Genomic DNA, 15,883 nt, shown 5'->3' with positions numbered 1-15,883 from the left:
TCCTTTGCCCTGCTATGTGTGGCCGCGACGTATGGCGGCTCTGACTGCCCGTGCACAAGTAAAGGGGTCAAAAGGAGAGCCCCTACTTTTGTACACCGACAGGAGCCCCCGGGCCTGGGCCATACATATGCGTGACATGTTGTTGGGCCAGGCCCAGAACGGTGCAGGGGCAGGCATGGCGGATTTTACCATGGTAACTGTTCCGTCTGTTGCGCTTCCCCTCGTCCTGCGATGAACACGCGACTGGGGGTCGTGCGCGCGCGCATGATGGAAGCATGCTGGCACCATCCTATGGTGGACAATAAAGAGGCGGCTTGCGTGCCTCTTCGAGACCGTAGGGCCGTTGCTCATTTACTGCCCTTACTTGGGAACCGTCGCTCCACGCGTCCCACTGCACCCATCCCTTGTGCCATGTTCGCTGCATGCACAATGCAGAGCGAATGACAGGTGCGCGGGATGTGGGAAGTTGTGCGCGCGCGTGGGTCGATTCCCATGCGCCTTCAATGGAGCAGGGAGGGCGGTCGATGTCCCCGCTTGCTGTCACTTCAACGGGCCGGATTGGCTGAGAGGGGGTGGCCAAGCCTCGCCCTTGCCCCTTTATAAAGAGGGGAGCGAGAGGAACGACGCCTCTCAATCCTTCGTCATCTGCCTCTCCCCATTCCTGCTTCCTCCTTTCTTCTGCCATGGCGAGGGGGCGTGGCGACGCTTCATCGGTTGCGGCGAGGGTCTCGGCTCGACAGTGCATCACCCCTCCCCAACAGCTCGTAGCGGCGGAGCCGGCCGTGAGAGGGAGGGGGAGGGGGCGAGGTCGAGGCCGTCGTGGCGCTCGAGGGAGAGGAGGACGAGGCGGCATATCAGCCTCGCCTTCGCCAGCGGCCCCTCCTCTGGTGGAGGGCCACGTCGGGGACAACCCTTGCGAGTTCTTTGTCAGGCTGCGCCAGCCGCCGCGCCATCGTCTTCGTCTTCCGACTCCATTCGCGCGAGAGATGGAGCTGGATCCACCGCAGGCGCTGCGGCTGCACATGAGGGGTTGTGGGAACAGCGGCACATGGGCCGACGTCGAGTTACCCGCCCCTCATGTCATGTATCTCCGCCGTGGGTGGAAGACCTTCGCCCGCGTCCACAACTTGACGGTGGGGCTCGTTCTCTTCTTCAAATTAATGGAGAACGACTTTCTCTCCATCAAGGTCTTTGGAGATCTTGGAACTCGCTTGAAGTGTTGCGTGGAGAGCTCTTCCGATGACGGGAACACTTCCTCGAGCGGGAGTGACGAGGAGGACAGCGGGGAAGATGGCGGGGACGAGTCCGAGTAGGCGTCGGACGCCCCGCCCGGGCGGGTGCGACAGTAGCAGCATCTACACCTGGCCGTTCCTCTGGCGGGACCCACTGGGGGACGGGCCAGCTCCTTGGACTTCTTGGGGGCGCCTCCTTGGGCGGCTGGCGTAGGGAAGCCGGGGAAGGCGAAGAAGGCGGGTGGCGGGCCGTCAAGTCGGAGTACGTAGGCACCGACGCCTTCATTGACAGACCGCTTCCTCATCTTCCAGCTCTTTCCCTGGTGCCGCCACTGCCGACCCTCTCCTAGGCGACTGCCGGCATGTTCTCTTGGTGTCTTATGCTGCTCATACCTCGCCTAGGCGCCCCTTTTTCCCTTTCGCTCTCTTGTTTCATTTCCTGAGGAGAGGGACAAGGGATTACGGGCACCTTATCTCTTTTTAGTCTTGTAAGCCTTCGGGCCTTTGTTAACTTTAGAACTTGTAACCGCCTAGCTCATGTTTTTCATTTCATATGAATTGTACCTGTATGGGATGTTTTTAATGAAAAAGGGATGTTTGCCGGGTTTCTCGTTCGCGGGTGGAACCCACGACAAGGAGCGAATCCTTGTTATTTTTTAAAATAAAGGTTTTTCGCCTGGCAACAGGCCTTGCCATCCCCCCACTTCGCTCGACCTTTCTCACGCGCTTGGTGGAGGCAGGGACGAGGTGGGCTTAGGCTCCTCGTTCCTATTCTCTGCTGCCGCGGCTACGACCAAATTCGGACCCAGGGGATAATCCTTGGGCGTCGAAAAAGGGGAGCACGATAGCTTAGAAATAAAACGAGGTTTCACGTATCCCAGTCCATAACGAAATGCATGATAGAGGGTAGAGAAGTTATCTCGATCTGCAGCCCCCGGCAACCTTGTCTTGCCGCAGATGGATCCTTGTCCTTGCAGCCCCCGACAACTTTGGCTTGCCGGGGCCCGGACGACGGTCCGTCCCCTTTCTTCCAAAATAGATCGGCAATAATACATATGTGCCCTGCGAACCAAAGAAGACAGATAAGAACAGAGAGATGCGCACTCGATCTCTAAGCTAGGGGTTAGCCGCCGCCAAGCAGTATCAACCCTAACCAAGGAAGAGACTCAACCTAGCATGCATGCTATAACTTAGGGCGCCAGCGCTTCGTTTATTTATGCTCAGGGTCTGCGCCTGGCTTTGTACAAAGGGTTACATGGCTTGTCTGCAAGGCTTGTACAAAAGGGTGGCTTGTCGGGAGGCCCGACAGCCGTGCCTTATGGGTAAAATTTACGGAGATGCTCGATGTTCCAGGAGTTGCTCACTGGAACGGCATCTTCGGTCTCCAGCCGGACTGCGTCGGGCCTGGTGACTCGTGTTACCCGATAAGGGCCTTCCCACTTCGGCGTCAACTTGTTGGAATTCTTGGCCGATTGAACGTGACGAAGAACAAGGTCGCTTTCCTCAAAGCTCCGGGCATGAACCTTGCGGCTATGGTAGCGGCGCAAGGCTTGCCGGTAGCGTGTTGCTCTCACAGCCGCCTGGAGACGATCTTCCTCAAGGAGCGTTGCGTCATCTTGCCGCAATCGCTCTTGCTCAAGCTCATCATAAGTGAACACTCGAGGTGACCTGTATATGAGTTCCGTGGGGAGAACTGCTTCTGCCCCGTAGACCAGGACAAAGGGTGTTTGGCCGGTGGCTCGATTTGGCGTCGTTCTGATCGACCAAAGAACCGCCGGCAACTCATCAATCCAGTGCCTTCCACTCTTGTGCATCCTGTCAAAGGTCTTCGTCCTTAAGCCTCGCAGGACTTTAGCATTTGCTCTCTCTGCTTGGCCCTTGCTCCGTGGATGTGCCACGGAGGCAAAATAGACCTTGCTGCCGAGATCCTCAATGTATTGCATGAAGGCATGGCTTGTGAACTGTGTGTCGTTGTCGGTGATGACCCTGTTGGGTACCCCAAAACGGCACACTAGTCCCTTGAAGAACTTGATGGCTGACTGCACCGTCACCTTCCTCACTGCTTCCACCTCTGGCCACTTTGTGAACTTGTCGATTGCAACGTACAAGTACTCAAAGCCCCCGACAGCACGGGGGAAGGGGCCCAATATATCGAGCCCCCAGACCGAGAAGGGCCAGGAGAGAGGGATAGTTTGAATGGCTTGAGCTGGTTGATGAAGCTTCTTCGAATGGAACTGGCACGCTTCACACTTGGTTACTAGTGTTGTCGCATCCTGGAGGGCGGTGGGCCAGAAGAAACCTTGCCGGAAAGCTTTGCCGGCAAGGGCCCTCGACCCTATGTGGGAGCCACATATGCCTCCATGTATCTCTGCCAACAGCTTTAGTCCTTCCTCCCGGGAGATGCACTTTAATTTCACCCCACTCGGTCTTTTTCTGTACAATGCGTTATCAACGAGTTGGTACAGAGCCGACCGGCGGGCTACTCTTTCTGCCTCTTCCCGCTCCACAGGAAGCTCTCCTTTCTGGAGGAATCGGACGGTGTGCTGTGCCCATGCCAGAGCCTGTGGCTCGATGATAAGGACCAAAGGCATCTCTTCTGCCACGGGAGTGGCCGTCTCTACGGCCATGACCTGAGGTCCTGCCAGAGTCGGTCGCCCTGCGGCAGGATCGGCATCCACGGCAACATCTTTGCTGGCGGCTCCGGGGAGCTCGGTGGGGAAGTACTTGCCGGAGCCTAGCTTCCTCCGCTTGCTCTGCCCGGTTGACGGCTCAACGGATGGTTGAGTTAACTGAAGCACAAAAGTACCTGGTTCCACATGTAGCTTGAGGGCAGCACGCTTTGACAGGTAGTCGGCAATGTCCTCCTCCATCCGAGGGACATGCTCTACTTGTATACTGTCAAAGCGCTCCTCTAGTTTCCTCACCTCATCTATGTAAGCTTCCATCAACGGGCTTTGATAATCTTTGTTGATCTGCCTGACGACGAGCTATGAGTCACCCCTGACGATGAGCTTTTTGACTCCGAGGTCTGCCACGATCCTGAGACCGGCAAGCAAACCCTCGTACTCGGTGGTGTTGTTGGTTGACATCTCCCGGGGGAAATGCATCTGGATGACATACTTGAGGTGCTCTCTGATACGTCTCCAACGTATCTATAATTTTTGATTGTTCCATGCTATTATATTACCTGTTTTGGATGTTCATGGGCTTTATTTTACACATTTATATCATTTTTGGGACTAACCTACTAACCGGAGGCCCAGCCCGTATTGTTGTTTGTTTTTCCTATTTCAGTATTTCGAAGAAAAGGAATATCAAATGGAGTCCAAACAGAATGAAACCTTCGGGAGCGTGATTTTTGGAACGAACGTGATCCGGAGAACTTGGAGTGCAAGCCAAGAAGCAGCCGAGGCGGCCATGAGATAGGAGGGCGCGCCCACCCCTCCTGGGAGTGCCCCCTGTCTCGTGGGCCCCTCAGGCGTCCACCGACGTACTTCTTCCTCCTATATAAGCCTACATACCCCGAAAACATCCAGGGAGCCACCGAAGAAATATTTCCGCCACCGTAACCTTCTGTATCCGCGAGATCCCATCTTGGCGTCGTCGCCGGTGTTCTGCCGGAGGGGGAATCCACCATGGAGGGCTTCTACATCAACACCATAGCCCCTTCGATGAGTTGTCAGTAGTTTACCACAGACCTTCAGGTCCATAGTTATTAGCTAGATGGCTTCTTCTCTCTTTTTGGATCTCAATACAACGTTTTCCCCCTCTCTTGTGGAGATCTATTCGATGTAAACTCTTTTTGCGGTGTGTTTGTCGAGATCCGATGAATTGTGGGTTTATGATCAAGTTTATCTATGAATAATATTTGAATCTTCTATGTATTCTTTTATGTATGATTGAGTTATCTTTGCAAGTCTCTTCGAATTATCGGTTTGGTTTGGCCTACTAGATTGATCTTTCTTGCCATGGGAGAAGTGCTTAGCTTTGGGTTCAATCTTGCGGTGTCCTTACCCGGTGACAGAAAGGGTTGCAAGGCACATATTGTTTTGTTTCCATCGAGGATAAAAAGATGGGGTTTATATCATATTGCTTGAGTTTATCCCTCTACATCATGTCATCTTGCTTAATGCGTTACTCTGTTCTTATGAACTTAATACTCTAGATGCATGCTGGATAGCGGTCGATGTGTGGAGTAATAGTAGTAGATGCAGGCAGGAGTCGGTCTACTTGTTGCAGACGTGATGCCTATATACATGATCATGCCTAGATAATCTCATAATTATTCGCTTTTCTATCAATTGCTCGACAGTAATTTGTTCACCCACTGTAATACTTATGCTATTTTGAGAGAAGCCTCTAGTGAAACCTATGGCCGCAGGGTCTATCCTTTATCATATAAGCTTTCAATCTACGTTTATTTGCATCTTTATTTTCTGCATCTATATTATAAAATACCAAAAATATATTTATCTTATCATATTATCTCTATCAGATCTCACTTTTGCAAGTGGCCGTGAAAGGATTGACAACCCCTTTATCGTGTTGGTTGCGAGTTCTTTGTTTGTTTGTGTAGGTTCGTGGGACTTGTGAGGAGCTCCTACTGGATTGATACCTTGATCTCAAAAACTGAGGGAAATACTTACGCTACTGTGCTGCATCACCCTTTCCTCTTCAAGGAAAGCCAACGCAAGCTCGAGACGCAGCAAGAAGGATTTCTGGCGCCGTTGCCGGGGAGGTCTTCGCTCAAGTCAAGACATACCAAGTACCCATCACAAACTCATCTCCCTCGCATTTACATTATTTGTCATTTACCTCTCATTTTCGTCTCCCCCACTTCACCCTTGCCGTTTTATTCGCCCTCTCTTTCCCAATCTCCTCTCTCTTTCGCTTGCCTTTTCTAGTTTGCTCATGTGTTAGATCGTTTACCTTGTCATTATGGCTAGTCCTCCTATCCTTGTTATTACTCCCGAACATGAAATTCTCAATTTTAAGCAAAGGGAGGGAGAAAATTTAAAAGATGTTTGGCATAGAATTTGCAATGCTCAAAATAAATCCACTAGGAAGCTTTCTACTTCCGTTCTTCTTCGCAATTTTTATGTAGGCATTACTCCTTGGAATAGATGCGTTCTTGATACCGTTGCCGGAGGGGATTTCTTTAATAGCCACACGTTTGAAGCTTATAATGCTATGTTGGATTTGTTTGGCTCACCACCTCTTTTGGTTAATGGAACTGTTTTAACTTTGGAACATGTTATGCAACGGCTTGAGATCATTGAAAATAAAATTGCCACTGTTGAGTTAATTGAAAATTTGGATAAAAAGATTCATAATCAAATTACCCAATACGGATCTAGGGTTGGAGTCACTTTGAAAAATCTTAAAGAGAAAGAACCTATAGTTAATGAAAAATTAGATTTAGATTCTGCAAGAATTGGTAAACTTGAGGATATCATTACTAACTTAGGTTCCCCATTTTCTTCCATGAAAAACACTCCAGACCCCCTACCAAAACCGCCAAGTTTATTTATGTTCCTAAAAGTAAGGGTGAAACTTCTAATAAGGGAGACACGGATCTCAAATCCATAAGTGATCATCCCAATTGTCTCTCTATCATTAAAGAATCTTCTTCTACAAATGAATTTCTTGAATTTTGCCTAAAGGTTTTATCATTGCTAAAAAGGGAGAAACCCCTAAAGATTATAAGTGCTCTATCGATGAATCAAGTGCCAAAGATGGCACTACTTAGATCTATCTTCGCTTTTATGCCTAGCTAGGGGAGTTAAACGATAGCGCTAGTTGGGAGGCAACCCAATTTTCTTTGTGTTTTTTGTTTCTGTTTAGTAATAAATTTTGCATCTACTTTCTGTTTAGATGTGTTTTCATGTTTTATTTAGTGTTTGTGCCAAGTAGAACCTATAGGATAACCTATGATGATAGTTGATTTGATTCTGCTGAAAAACAGAAACTTTGCGCTCACGAGAAAAAATTCAATAAATCACAGAAACGTGATTTTGCATTGATTATTTTTGCTTCTGATCAATAAACAAATTGTCCAGGCGTTCTATTTGGGTAGGATTTTTAGAGTTCCAGAAGTGTGTGTTAGTTACAGATTGCTACAGACTGTTCTGTTTTTGACAGATTCTGTTTTTCGTGTGTTGTTTGCTTATTTTGATGCATCTATGGCTAATATGTAAGGGTATGAATCATAGAGAACTTGGAATATAGTAGGTTTAACACCAAAATAAATAAATAATGAGTTCATTACAATACTTTATGTGGTGGTTTTGTTTTCTTTCACTAACGGAGCTTATAAGATTTCCTGTTGAGTTTTGTGTTGTGAAGTTTTCAGGTTTTGGGTAAAACTTTTATGGACTATGGAATAAAGAGTGGCAAGAGCCTAAGCTTGGGGATGCTTGTGGCACCCCAAGATATTCAAGAATAGCCAAAAGCCTAAGCTTGGGGATGCCCCGGGAAGGCATCCCCTCTTTCGTCTTCGTTCATTGGTAACTTTATTGGGAGCTATATTTTTATTCGCCACATGATATGTGTTTTGCTTGGAGCGTCGTGTATTATATTAGTCTTTGTTGTTTAGTCTACCACAATTATCCTTTCTGTACACACCTTTTGGGAGAAGCCTATTTGATTGAAATAGAATATGCTATGTGCTTCGCTTATATCTTTTGAGCTTGATAGTTTTTGCTCTAGTGCTTCACTTATATCTTTTAGAGCATGGCGGTGGATTGATTTTGAAGAAATTGCTAGTCTCTCATGCTTCACTTATATTATTTTGATAGTATTTTAGAACAGCATGGTATTTGCTATGGTTACAAATTTGGTCCTAGAATGATGAGCATCCAAGTTGGGTATAATAAAAACTATCATAGAAGTGAATTGGATGCTATGATCAATTTGTTGCTTGATAATTGTTTTGAGATATAAAGGTAGTAATGTTAGGGTCATGCTAGTGGATAATTATGAAATTGAGAAATACTTTTGTTGAAGTTGGCAAGTACCGTGGCATGCACGTATGGTAAAAGTTGTGTGAATTTTTTTTTGCATGAGGTGCTCTTTTGATTGTCTTCCTTATGAGTGGCAGTCGGGGACGAGCGATGGTCTTTTCCTACCAATCTATCCCTCTAGGGGCATGCGTAGTAGTACTTTGCTTTGAGGGCTAAGTATACTTTTGCAATAAGTATATGAGTTCTTTATATATAATGTGAGTCCATGGATATACGCACACTCATCCTTCCACTTTGCTAGCCTCTATTATGCCGCGCAACTTTCGCCGGTATCATGCACCCATTATTTACCTTCCTCAAAACAGCCACCATACCTACCTATTATGGCATTTCCATAGCCATTACAAGATATATTTCCACGCAACTTTCCACCATTCCGTTTATTATGACACGTTTCATCATTATCATATTGCTCTTTGCATGATCATGTAGTTGACATCATATTTGTGGCAAGACCACCTTCATAATTTTCATACATGTCACTCTTGATTCATTGCATATCCCGGTACACAGCCGGAGGCATTCATATAGAGTCATATTTTGTTCTAGCTTTGAGTTGTAATTCTTCAGTTGTAAATCCATAAAAGTGTGATGATCTTCATTATTAGAGCATTGTCCCAGTGAGGAAAGGATGATGAAGACTATGATTCCCCCACAAGTCGGGATGAGACTTCGGACTTTATAAAAATAAAAGAGGCCAAAGAAGCCCACCAAAAAGAAAAAAAAAGAAAAAAGGAAAAAAAGGAAAAGAAAAAAAGAAAGAGAAAAAAAAAGAAAAACATAAAAAAATAAAAAAATAAAATGAGAGAAAAAGAGAGAAGGGACAATTGCTACTATCTCTTTCTCCATACTTGTGCTTCAAAAACAGCACCATGATCTTCATGATAGAGAGTCTCCTATGTTGTCACTTTCATATGCTAGTGGGAATTTTTCATTATAGAACTTGGTTTGTATATTCCAATGATGGGCTTCCTCAAAATGCCCTAGGTCTTCGTGAGCAAGCGAGTTGGATGCACACCCCCTTAGTGCTTTTTGTTGAGCTTTCATATATTTATAGCTCTAGTGCATCTGTTGCATGGCAATCCCTACTCACTCACATTGATATCTATTGATGGGCATCTCCATAGCCCATTGATACGCCTAGTTGGTGTGAGACTATCTTCTCCCTATTTTTGTCCTCACAACCACCACCATATACCACCATAGTGCTATGTCCATGGCTTGCGCTCATGTATTGCGTAAGAGTTGAAAAAAGCTGAAGCGCGTTAAAAAGTATGAAACAATTGCTCGGCTCGTCATCGGGGTTGTGCATGATGGGAGTATTTTGTGTAATGAAAATGAAGCATGGCCTAACTATATGATTTTGTAGGATAAGCTTTCTTTGGCTATGCTATTTTGATAGGACATGATTATTTGTTAGTATGCTTTGAAGCATTATTATCTTTATGTTTTGTAAGCTTTCATCTTGAATCATTTGAATCTGAACATTCATGCCCCAATAAACAAAAATACATTGAGAATTATGCTAGGTAGCATTCCACATCAAAAATTCTGTTTTTATCATTTACCTACTCGAGGACGAGCAGGAATTAAGCTTGGGGATGCTTGATAAGTCTCCAACGTATCTATAATTTTTGATTGTTCCATGCTATTATATTACCTGTTTTGGATGTTCATGGGCTTTATTTTTACACATTTATATCATTTTTGGGACTAACCTACTAACCGGAGGCCCAGCCCGTATTGTTGTTTTTTTGCCTATTTCAGTATTTCGAAGAAAAGGAATATCAAACGGAGTCCAAACGGAATGAAACCTTCGGGAGCGTGATTTTTGGAACAAACGTGATCCGAAGAACTTGGAGTGCAAGCCAAGAAGCAGCCGAGGCGGCCACGAGATAGGAGGGCGCGCCCACCCCTCCTGGGCGTGCCCCCCTGTCTCATGGGCCCCTCGGGTGTCCACCGACGTACTTCTTCCTCCTATATAAGCCTACATACCCCGAAAACATCCAGGGAGCCACCGAAGAAATATTTCCGCCACCGTAACCTTATGTATCCGCGAGATCCCATCTTGGAGCCATCGCCGGTGTTCTGCCGAAGGGGGAATCCACCATGGAGGGCTTCTACATCAACACCATAGCCCCTCCGATGAGTTGTGAGTAGTTTACCACAGACTTTCGGGTCCATAGTTATTAGCTAGATGGCTTCTTCTCTCTTTTTGGATCTCAATACAATGTTCTCCCCCTCTCTTATGGAGATCTATTCGATGTAAACTCTTTTTGCGGTGTGTTTGTCGAGATCCGATGAATTGTGGGTTTATGATCAAGTTTATCTATGAATAATATTTGAATCTTCTCTGAATTCTTTTATGTATGATTGAGTTATCTTTCCAAGTCTCTTCGAATTATCGGTTTGGTTTGGCCTACTAGATTGATCTTTCTTGCCATGGGGGAAGTGCTTAGCTTTGGGTTCAATCTTGTGATGTCCTTACCCGGTGACAGAAAGGTTTGCAAGGTACGTATTGTATTGTTGCCATCAAGGATAAAAAGATGGGGTTTATATCATATTGCTTGAGTTTATCCCTCTACATCATGTCATCTTGCTTAATGTGTTACTCTGTTCTTAGGAACTTAATACTCTAGATGCATGCTGGATAGCAGTCGATGTGTGGAGTAATAGTAGTAGATGCAGGCAGGAGTCGGTCTACTTGTTGCATACGTGATGCCTATATACAGGATCATGCCTAGATAAGCTCATAATTATTCTCTTTTCTATCAATTTCTCGACAGTAATTTGTTCACCCACTGTAATACTTATGCTATTTTGAGAGAAGCCTCTAGTGAAACCTATGGCCCCGGGGTCTATCCTTTATCATATAAGCTTTCAATCTACTTTTATTTGCATCTTTATTTCGGCATCTATATTATAAAATACCAAAAGTATATTGATCTTATCATATTATCTCTATCAGATCTCACTTTCGCAAGTGGCCGTGAAGGGATTGACAACCCCTTTATTGCGTTGGTTGCGAGTTCTTTGTTTGTTTGTGTAGGTTCGTGGGACTTGTGAGGAGCCTCCTACTGGATTATTACCTTGGTTCTCAAAAACTGAGGGAAATACTTACGCTACTGTGTTGCATCACCCTTTCCTCTTCAAGGAAAACCAATGCAAGCTCGAGATGTAGCACTCTTTGGTGGGTGCGACAAGCAGCACACCAGCACCGGCGCCTTGCAGCGAGAAGGCACCATCAAAGTACATGATCCAGTTGTGGCTCGTTTCCTTGCCGGGGAGAGTGGTCTCCTGCACCTCTTCATCGCGCGTCGAGGTCCATTCTGCAACAAACTCCGCCAAGACTCGGCTCTGAATCGTCGAGTTACTTTCAAACTTCAAACCGAAACTTGACAACTCCAGGGCCCATTCCACGATCCTCCCTGTTGCATCTGGGTTATGCAGTATCCGTTGCAATGGGAGGCGAGTGACCACCGTGATCTCGTGCGCTTGGAAGTAATGGCGTAGCTTCCTCGAGGCCATAAGGAGGCCGAAGAGCAGCTTTTGCACACCTGAGTACCTCGATCTGGCCCCCTGCAAGAGGGAGCTGACGAAGTAGACAGGGTGTTGCACCATTTTCTTCTTTTGCGCCACTTCACCCGGTTGTGTGGGCCCGGTTGCACCGGCGTCAGCCCCCGCCGGGGACTCAGTCTTGACGGGACCGAGCCCTATCGGGGAGGGTTCCGGCTCGCCATCCGTTGACTCTGCCGCTGCTGCTGCCTCTTCGTCGACCTCTATCTGCCCCACTAGTGCGGCACTAACCACCTGATTTGTTGCCGCTAGATACAGCAGCAACGACTCATGTGGTTTGGACGCAACCAGCACTGGGTTAGAGGAGAGGTATTTCTTCAGATCTTGCAGCGCCACCTCGGCCTCTGGGGTCCACTCCACTGGGCCTGCTTTCTTCAAGATCTTGAAGAAAGGAAGGGCACGCTCCGCGGACTTGGAGATGAATCGGCTCATGGCGGCAACGCAGCCAGTGAGCTGACGCACGTCCTTGATCCGCTTGGGTGCCTCAATCTGCTCGATGGCCTTGATCTTATCTGGGTTTGCTTCAATCCCGCGCTGGGACACAAAGAACTCGAGAAGCTTACCAGACGGAACACCGAAGACGCACTTCTTAGGGTTCAATTTGAGGTTGATCTTGCGCTGGTTTGCAAATGTTTCCTCCAGATCTTGCACAAGGGTTGCTTTGTCCTTGGTTTTGACCACTATGTCATCCATATAAGCTTCCATATTTCTATGTAGCTGGGGCTCAAAACCAATTTGGACCGCTCTTGCAAAGGTTGAGCCAGCACTCTTCAACCCGAAAGGCATCCGTAAAAAGCAATACGTACCACATGGGGTGATGAATGTTGTCTTCTCCTCGTCCTCTTTCGTCATGAAGATCTGGTGGTATCCCGAGTAGGCGTCGAGGAATGATAACAGGTCACACCCAGCCATGGAGTCAACAATCTGGTCGATGTGTGGTAATGGGAAGGGATCCTTTGGACAAGCCTTATTGATGTCTGTGTAGTCAATACACAGCCTCCACTTCCCATTTGCCTTGCGCACTACTACCGGATTGGCCAACCACGTCGGATGGAGCACTCCTCTCACCAAGCCTGCCGCCTCTAGTTTTCTGATCTCCTCTATGATGAACTCCTGCCTTTCTAGAGCTTCCTTCCTGACCTTCTGCTTGATGGGCCGCACATGAGGATAGACGGAAGATGGTGCTCAATCACTTTCCTGGAAACGCCGGGTATGTCGGAAGCTTGCCATGCAAACACATCGACATTTGCCCATAGGAAAGTGATGAGCTCGCTTTCCTATTTGATGTCGAGGGTGGAGCTTATGGTGAAAGCTCCCCCCGCGCTGTCCTCCTTGACGGGCACCTTCTTGGTCTCTGGTGGTGCAGCTCTAGACTTCTTGCTTTGCCGGCGGAGCTCTCTGGCACTTCCTCAACGGGAGCGCAACACCCCGAAGAGGTGCGCTTGCCGGAGTAGGTGTGAGGGGTCTCGCCGGTCTTCTTCCTTCCCGGGGCTCCGTCAGCAGGAGCAGGTGCCTTGGCGGCAGCTGCTGCAACTGCTTCCCAGTAGAGTTGGTCGGTGCAAATCAACGCATCTTTCTTGTCGGAGGGGACGGTGATGATGTTCATCGGCCCGGGCATCTTCAGAATGTTGTAGGCATAATGTGAAGCCGCCATGAACTTGGCTAGTGCCGGCGGCCGAGGATCCCGTTGTAGGGCAAGGGGATCTTGGCTACATCGAAGACAATCCTCTCCGTCCTGTGGTTTAGCTCACCTCCGAACGTCATGGGCAGTATGACCTTTCCTTTTGGCTGGCTCCTCCCCGGGTTGACCCCTTGGAACGTGCCTGTCTCCTCGAGGTCTCCATCAGGGATTTGCAGCCTCTTGATCACAACAGGCGAGATCAAGTTCAGACCGGCCCCGACATCAACTAGCATCTTCATCACCTTGAGGTTGCAGATTGTTGGTGAGACCAACAACGGCAGGCACCCGACCGCGGTAGTGCGGTCAGGGTGGTCCTCGGTCTCAATGATGATAGGCGTGCTGAACCACCTCGGCAGCTTCCGTGCATCGACCGATGGCTCCACTGTTGTGATCTCACGCACCGACTGCTTGAGCTGGCGGTGGGATGTATGCAGCGAGGCGCCAGCGTCGACGCACATGGCTTCTGTGGCTTTCTGAAACTCGTGGTCGCCGGACTCATCGTCCTCGTCATGATCATCGTCTTCCTGCTTCTTGTCGCGGACCCGGGCGGGCCTCTCCTATTGATTATCTTTGCCGCGGCGGCCTCATTGGCCTCCACGCTTCTTGCTGGATCCTTCGGCACCCTCTTGACACTTCTCCTTGTCCCGCCGCTCATACTCGGCTTTCTGCTTCTCAGCGAGCAGCTCCACCTGCCGACAGTTCTGGAGATCGTGGCCTTTGGTGTGGTGGATCTTGCAATACTGCTTGTCGGAGCCTCCTGGCTTGTCGGTAGCCGCCAAGGCCCGGCAAGCGGCACACCCAGCAACCTCCTTGCCGGGGTCACCTACCTTGGGCTTCTTGGTGGTGCCGGTGTCGTTAGATCCCTCGACGGCAAGCACAGTCTTGCCACTGCACTTCCTGTTACATCGCCGGCCCTTCTTCACCGGGGCGGCGGTATCATCTGTGGAGTCGGTTTCTGCGCCGGCGTCTTCGTTGGGGTACTTCCTTCCCTCTTCAGCACGAGCGCATCTATCGGCCAGAACATAAAGTTCGGCCACATCCCTGACCTTGTTCATCGCTAGCTCTTACCGCATCTTACAATTGCGCACATTCTGATGGAATGCACTGATCACGGCGGCAGGATGAATGTGGGGGATGTTGTACTGCACTCAGCTAAACCTTTGGATGTACTTGCGCAAGTTTTCTCCTTCCTTCTGGGGGATGATATGCAGATCACTCGCCTGGCCATGAGCTTGGTGGTCTCCGGTAAAGGCGCCAACAAACTCATGACACAGATCCGCCCAAGAAGAAATGGAGTCTACCGGCAAGCTCATCAGCCATGACATAACATTGGGCTTGAGTGCCAACGAAAAGTAATTGGCAAGCACCTTGTCGTCGCGGGCCCCAGCAGCTTGCATCGCGATGGTGTAGATGCTGAGAAACTCCGACAGGTGAGTCTGGTCATTGTACTTTTCGCCAACGTCGGGCTTGAACGTGCGGTGGGAGGGCTGTTGGCGAACGTAGCAAAAATTCAAAAAAAATCTATGCATCACCAAGATCAATCTATGGAGTAATCTAGCAACAAGGGGAAGGAGAGTGCATCTACATACCCTTGTAGATCGCTAAGCGGAAGCGTTCAAGTGAACGGGGTTGATGGAGTCGTACTCGTCGTGATCCAAATCACCGATGATCCTAGTGTCGAACGGACGGCACCTCCGCATTCAACACACATGCAGCCCGATGACGTCTCCCATGCCTTGATCCAGCAAGGAGAGAGGTAGAGGTTGGGGAAGACTCCGTCCAGCAGTAGCACGACGGTGTGGTGGTAGTGGAGGAGCATGGCACTCCAGCAGGGCTTCGCCAAGCACTGCAAGAGACGAGGAGGGAGAGAGGTAGGGATGCGCCAAGAGAGAGGAACACTCATGTGTTTGCAGCCACCAATACCTCAAGTATATATAGGGGAAGGGGAGAGGCTGCGCCCCCATCTAGGGTTCCCTCTCTAGGGGTGGCGGCAGCCCCAAAACCCATCTAGGGTGTGGCCAAGGGGGGAGAGGGGGAAACTTGCCCCCCAAGCAAGGTGGAGGCGCCCCCTCCCCAAACCCTAGGCACCTTGGGCCCAGGTGGGGGGGCGCACCAGCCCACCTGGGGCTGGTCCCCTCCCACACTTGGCCCATGCAGCCCTCTGGGCCCGGTGGCCCCACCTGGTGGACCCTCGAGATCCTCCCGGTGGTCCTGGTACGTTACCGATAGCACCCGAAACTTTTCCGGTGACCAAAACAGGACTTCCCATATATAAATCTTTACCTCCGGATCATTCTGGAACTCCTCGTGACGTTCGGGATCTCATCAGGGACTCCGAACAACATTCGGTAACCACATATATCTATTCCCTA

This window comes from Triticum aestivum, chromosome 7B (assembly GCF_018294505.1).
Source record: "Triticum aestivum cultivar Chinese Spring chromosome 7B, IWGSC CS RefSeq v2.1, whole genome shotgun sequence".
Classification (NCBI taxonomy): Eukaryota; Viridiplantae; Streptophyta; class Magnoliopsida; order Poales; family Poaceae; genus Triticum; species Triticum aestivum.
Note: the sequence above shows the minus strand (reverse complement) of the source record.